We start from the raw sequence: 6,183 nt of genomic DNA, 5'->3' as shown, positions 1-6,183 counted from the left end.
CACCAAAGGACTTACCCGCAGGATGCCTCTTCGTCTCCTTACTTGTCACTGTCTTCCCCTCCTTGCCGCCGCAGCAGCCTGCTCCCTTCCTCTTCCTCTTCCTCCTAGCTGCCACATCAGACTAGGCTTCCAGATCGGCAGTCCTTCCCGTCGTTGCCCTCACTGCCCCTTGCTCTGATACCATGTTGACAGAGGTGAGGGTCTAACCTGAGGTAGAAGGAGGCTGCAGGGAGGAACTCACACTTCTTAGGGTTACAGAGATAGAAGCACCTTATATAGGTCAGGACTGGGCTGGGCCAAGTGGGCCACAACAGAGAACAAGAAGACAGCCCAACAGATACACCAACAGTTATCCAACAGGGTGATTGTGCTTAGCTTACCATTTGGACCGTTACTACGAGGTGTGGAAGAATTTTGAATCATATCTGCCCGGCGACGGTCTAGTTTACTTGCAGCCCTGAATATAGTAATCGATGCAAAACTGAAGAGTCAATTTCAGGCATGGATGTCAAACAACTAAAACAACTGAATGACAGTGATCGAAAACACAGAGTTCGCAAGAAAATAAAAATATAGAAAATGAGCAGCACGGTTCTGCAACAAGAACAATAGTGCAGTGTTATGTACTAGAATATAGACGCAGGAATGAATAACATAGCAAGAAAATGGGCAAGATTTTAGTTTTATTTCATGCTCACAGGGATGGTTGTGAGATTGCCTACATGGAAGTGTAGTGTACTTGCCTACATGGGGTACTATTTAGTTGTGTTCAAGTCACATTTTGCTTGCGAAAGAGTGCCTGGCAGCAACTTGCATGTTCAACAGACAGAGAAAATGCTAGCAGTAGCAGTGGTTCAAGCATCAGTGATAAGCCTTCTGCTGCGCAAAGTGGACATTTAACCGTCTGAGGAAATTGAAGGGGAAGACTTGGGATTACATAAAACCATCTTGATGATTATTACTTTACTTCTTTGCACCGGTGGAGTGTTAATAATGGTTGTAGTATTTGTTATTGTCAAATTGTATTTCATGTCATGTTAAAGTTGCTAATTTATGTGGCTGTGGCATATATGTTTTGCCTCCATGATGACTAATATGCTGAGTTTTTTTTTTTTGGAGCAACCGGCAGGAGCTCTGCCTTTTCATTAAGAAGAGGGAAATTTGGCCAGTTTATAAGGGAAACTGGCCGAAAACCGATACAAACACAACACCGTGTCCGGTTTATAAGGAAAACCAGACAAAAGAAAACCAAACACGGCACAGTTTTTCTGGGAAAACCGGCGAAAACCCGCACACCTGGCCACACGACCTGGATAAACCAGGTCTGGAGCTCCGCCGAAAGGCACCAGCACGACGGCAACAGCGAGCGCCACGACTGCCCGGTCCACGTCCCTGGAAAGGAAGTCAGAGCCGAAAGAGACGGCTAGGCCTTTCAAGCTTCGAGGGGTGAGGCAGGCCGCAAGGCAAGCCAGCGGCACTCGCGCACCGACGGAACACGAAAACGTCGACCCAAGCAGTAGCCAAGGCATTGCCGGAGATGGCTCCCAAACATTCCAAGAAATGACGCCTTCAAGGAGGTGACGACGTCCAAAGACGCCGCCGTCATTCAATCCAGAGCAGGATTTGGGTTTTCACCCTGGAATGATGGACGGAGGTGTGTGAGGACTCCACAGCAACGCCTCCAAGGAGGAAAACGGCGCCCTCGAGCGTCGCCGTTGCCGGCACCGACCGAGTCGGGCAAGACTTTCGTCCGGAGACCTACAACACCGCCGCTGCCGAAGACAGCCCAAACCCCGGACGAGCACAAACTACCACAACAGGGGCGCCGCCCACGCCACGGAGATATACCCTGCCGCCCACACAGCCTGCCGCCCACACAGCCAGAGGCATACCATCAACACACCAAGTTCCCGGAGCCGCCGCTCCGGCCTCCACGTACGGTAGGCCAACTCCTCATGCCAACTTGCCGCCGTCGCCGAGACGTTGCGAAGCAAACGCCCGGACCACCAAGAGCCGCGCCGCCGCGCCGCCGCGCCGCCGCCCAAGCGCCATGGCTCACCTCTGCCATGGGCCTGCAGGTGCCAGCAATGGCAGCCTGCCACACGCAGTGGTCCACCGCGACCACCGGGACACCGACGAAGCTGGGACCAGCCTCCACGCGACCACCACGCCGAGACACCCCGAGATCCGCCGTCCTCCGCGCAACCTCCGTGCCGAGGCGAAGCCGGCCGTCCCCAACCCTCCACCACCGCGTCCCCGGGGCCGCCGCCCCGGCATGCCTGCGCTGACGAGCCCCGAAGTCCGAGCAGGACCAGATCAGCCCCCTCCGGGCCTAGATCGGCCCTGGCCGCACCAGCCCGCCGACGCCCGAGCGCCGCCGGAGGCCCGCAGCGAGCCGCCGCGGAAGATCCTCCGAAGCACCGCGCCACGCCACTCCGTGCACGCCGGCGGGCGGCCCGCGCCGCACCACGCCCAGGCAGCCACCACCGCCGTCGAAGCCGGGGCCGCCGCCCCGGCATCCCGCGCCGCCCGACACCACCGGGCCTGGCCGCCGACGCCCGAGCGCCTGCCGCGTTCACCGCGAGCTCCCCCCGCGCCGCCTTTGGAGGCCGGGGCCGCCGCCACCGCGACGACGTCAGCGGCAGCGGCGGAGGGTGCGCCACGAGGGAGATCCGCCGAGCCGCTCCGCTCGAGCGACGCGGGGGGCTGTCTTCGGAACGGCTCTCTTCGTGAGAATAGGTGCACTAATATGCTGAGTTTCAGTTTCTATTTTTCATAAAATGTTGTCTGGTTTAATATATTGCTGAACTTACCACTGTGAACTTGTAAAACTTATGTCTCGTTGAAATCAAATGCAAAAAAGGAGCAATCTCATCACCTCATGACAAAAAGGTCAGCACAGCAACCTATATACATCGTCCCTTCAAGGAAACAATCTTCTACCCAAGAACAAATTGGCGCATCCCCTCTAATCCAACCAAACAGAAAAAAGGATACCCCCATCCATGCGGACAAGGATATCTCAACACATTCCTTCTTGACCTCAAAATCAAACAAAACTTAAGGGTTTCAAAGGTAGCAATGGGGTGGACATCTTGCAAGTTGCAATGCTCCCATCACCTTCATAACCATGACATTTGGTGTTCTCACTTTACTCAATATATATTTCAATAAAGAAGCACAACATAAAAATTCATAGCTTTCACAAGTTCTTGGCCCCGCATAATGCATATGCTATTTTCATCAGCATGGCTTTTGAATGAAAGTTACTATTAGTCTAGCATATGGACACCCTATTTCTAGCTCACTGAAATTTCCAGCTTTAGCTGTTAGCGTTTTGAGGCCTCCATCCTTATATCTTTTTCTTGTTGCATATGGATATGGCTTTGCTTTATTCCGTATGGGGAAAAATGCATCCCATGTTTTCATTCACACAATGCTTTCATTAGTTTGATTTATTCTACACATCTGCACTTCTGTCAAGAGACCCAGCCCAGAAATAATGTCTTCTCAACCAATTTGCATACTATCATACTTTGTTGAAAAAGTAGAAACTAGCAAAGGACAGTAAGCTAACTAGAAAAGCTGTTCAACATAAACGCTTGAATTCAACCTTACCAGTATATATCATGCCCCAAACATTCTAAAATAAGATTACTTGGTAAGAATGGGTTTTGTTCCGCATCATAGTAGTTGATGCCAACAATATTCCCATCACAGTCAACAAGTGGTCCTCCACTTGCAGCCTAGCACAAAAAATTAACATAAGTTCAGCCTACCAAACAGAGGGGAAACAAGTAATTCTGGGGCATCAAAAAGTTCAGTGCCTATCAAATAACTATGACCCTAATATCATGAATTCACTGTACAATTGTTGACTTCGATCATGTAGAGCAATCAGAAGAGATATCAACAGCGCACCTCTATGATTTTGCACGTGGAAAGTTTACGCCCTTCACTATGAATTCCCCCTATGAGTGACCCTCTCGTGGACATTAATTTGCCTGAGAAAAAGCACCTCCTTATAGCTAATAACTCAGCAGACACTCAACTTGCATGTCGTTGGCAAAACTTGCTACAAGAAGATCAAGGGAGGGCGGCAAGTTATGGGTGATGAAAACAGCCAATCTGGAAGGACCCGAATAATACTGCAACCACACTTTGACTTTTTCGTTATTGGGAAGGCGTACCATGAACTGGAAATACAGCAAAGCAAGACAAACGTTATGTGTAACCATTAACTATATCATAGATAAGCAGGCGAAGCACAGAAAAGTTGGCAGCACAAACCGTCAAAGAGTGCCACAATATTCGGTGTAGTGATCCGAATAAACTTCCCGTCGTCAGAAAAGAGGCTGAAGACAGTTTTCTGTCAATAACAATACCTGTGCATTCAGAATACAATGCCTCTCCTACACAACAGCATAATTTCAGTCATTAACTACTGATGGCTAAGTGCAAACATGGGAAATGTGCATATAGTAGTATAATCACCATGAAATGAAGCAACAGAGATAATTCTTGGAGACAAATTTGAAGCAAGTTCTTCACTGAGGTCACACCATACGCCATTAGCCCCGTGGTTTGGAAATGCACAAGGTTCCTGGTTCTTATTTTCACTTCCCTCAGTTGAGACAGTTTGACTTGAGCTACTTATAACTAGACTTGAAGTACCTATAATGGACGTGGGACTGAAATGAGACAAACTGACTTCATATATGTATACTTCAGAACGACCTATGTTATTGTAATAACAATTACAAAGGAGTGGTTGTGGTTAGCTCACCTTCTGAACTGAAGTCATCTGGTCTGGGAACATTATTTACATAGATCCTGCAGCAGAAGGTAGTAAACTAATCATAATGCAGAGTATATTTCTCAGTAGTTGAGGGTATTTGTTTTGAGTCCCAGATAACTAGCCCAACCAAAATTTTGGTACGATTACCAAAGCAAAGGCATGACCAATATTTTGAATTATAACAATTGTATGTGCCAAAGTTTTGGCAAAATGTTTAGGGCTCTGATTGGTTTGCAGCCAACTTGCTTGGCAAATAGTTGGGAACTTGGCTTGATTAGTGCTTGTTTGATTCCAACCCATTTTCACGATGAGCCAATAAAAACTTGAAAGATGTGAGCATGTAAAGAAATACAGATGTCCATCACATATGACACATGTCACCATTCAGAGTGAGACTTAGCCATCGCCAACTACAATCAACATGACTATAATCAAACTTGAACGCTAACAAATAGTCATCAACTCATCATCCTTTGAATTCAGGACAACCTTTTTTACAAAATGATCAGTGAAGTGTGTTGGCCTGCTATTGGGCTGTGCTAGACAGGATTAGTTAAGCGGACACTTGCACATAAACGTTTGCTTAATCAACTCAAAAGTCCTACACTTTAAAAACAATTGAAATGTCCATGTGTTCAAATCTGCAGGTAAGACATGACGATTTGGCTCCTGGTCAGCCACCTCTGACCACCAAAGGAGACCCAGATAGAAGGACGGGAGAGCTGCGAAGCCAATTTTTTGGCAGAGCTTTCCCACACCCTTCTGCTCACTGGGATCCAGATGAACTGGGCTCCAAGAGCACGTTTGGTGTTGACACATCAACAGAGTGCATCAAATTCATTAGATGGTGTAAGGAAGATCTGTACTGAAGTCGCTTGTCCTAAAATGGCAAGGGTTTGAACATCGTAAGATCAGATTGTCCCCTATAGGGACATCTAGCCTGTTTAAATAAAGTGAAGAAAAAAACACAGGTGCACATAGGGCTAGGTGAGCCAAAATTTTGACATGTTCCAAAGATCATCCAAATCAGGTGGGCCAGCGCAATTTTTGATCTAGCTAGCTTTGGTTGAACTCAAGATCGATTAAAGTGCCAAAGACTTCATCACTTGTTTTGTGTTTGTATTTTTCAGCAGTACGATTAAAGTATAGATGACATACCAAAACCCAAGATCGATCATACATTCAACAATCGACTGTGTTGGTACGAAAGAGGTGTGTCCACCTATCGTATGGAGGTTCATCCCAAGAAGATACCCATCAAAATCAACAAGAGGTCCACCTCTTCCAACCTAACACAAAATAAAATATGTGATGCCTCAAAAGAAGCTACTGTTAGAAAAATAGAGAACAGAAATTGGCAAAGCACCTCAGTGATCTCGCACGAG

General features: G+C 47.7%; 1 long non-coding RNA gene across 1 annotated transcript; it reads right to left on the bottom strand.

Annotated features, from left to right (window-relative positions):
- Positions 1-3,617: 3,617 nt before the first annotated feature.
- Positions 3,618-4,664, bottom strand: LOC127315439 (uncharacterized). The gene is made up of 4 exons (XR_011749770.1): positions 4,495-4,664; positions 4,291-4,412; positions 3,922-4,196; positions 3,618-3,746 (listed from the first exon to the last, which is right to left on the bottom strand). It is a non-coding gene; the product is annotated as an uncharacterized lncRNA (long non-coding RNA).
- Between the last annotated feature and the right edge of the window lie 1,519 nt (positions 4,665-6,183).

The sequence above is a fragment of the Lolium perenne genome, chromosome 7 (assembly GCF_019359855.2).
Source record: "Lolium perenne isolate Kyuss_39 chromosome 7, Kyuss_2.0, whole genome shotgun sequence".
In the NCBI taxonomy this organism is placed as follows: Eukaryota; Viridiplantae; Streptophyta; class Magnoliopsida; order Poales; family Poaceae; genus Lolium; species Lolium perenne.
This window is presented reverse-complemented; position numbering and strand designations above follow the sequence as displayed.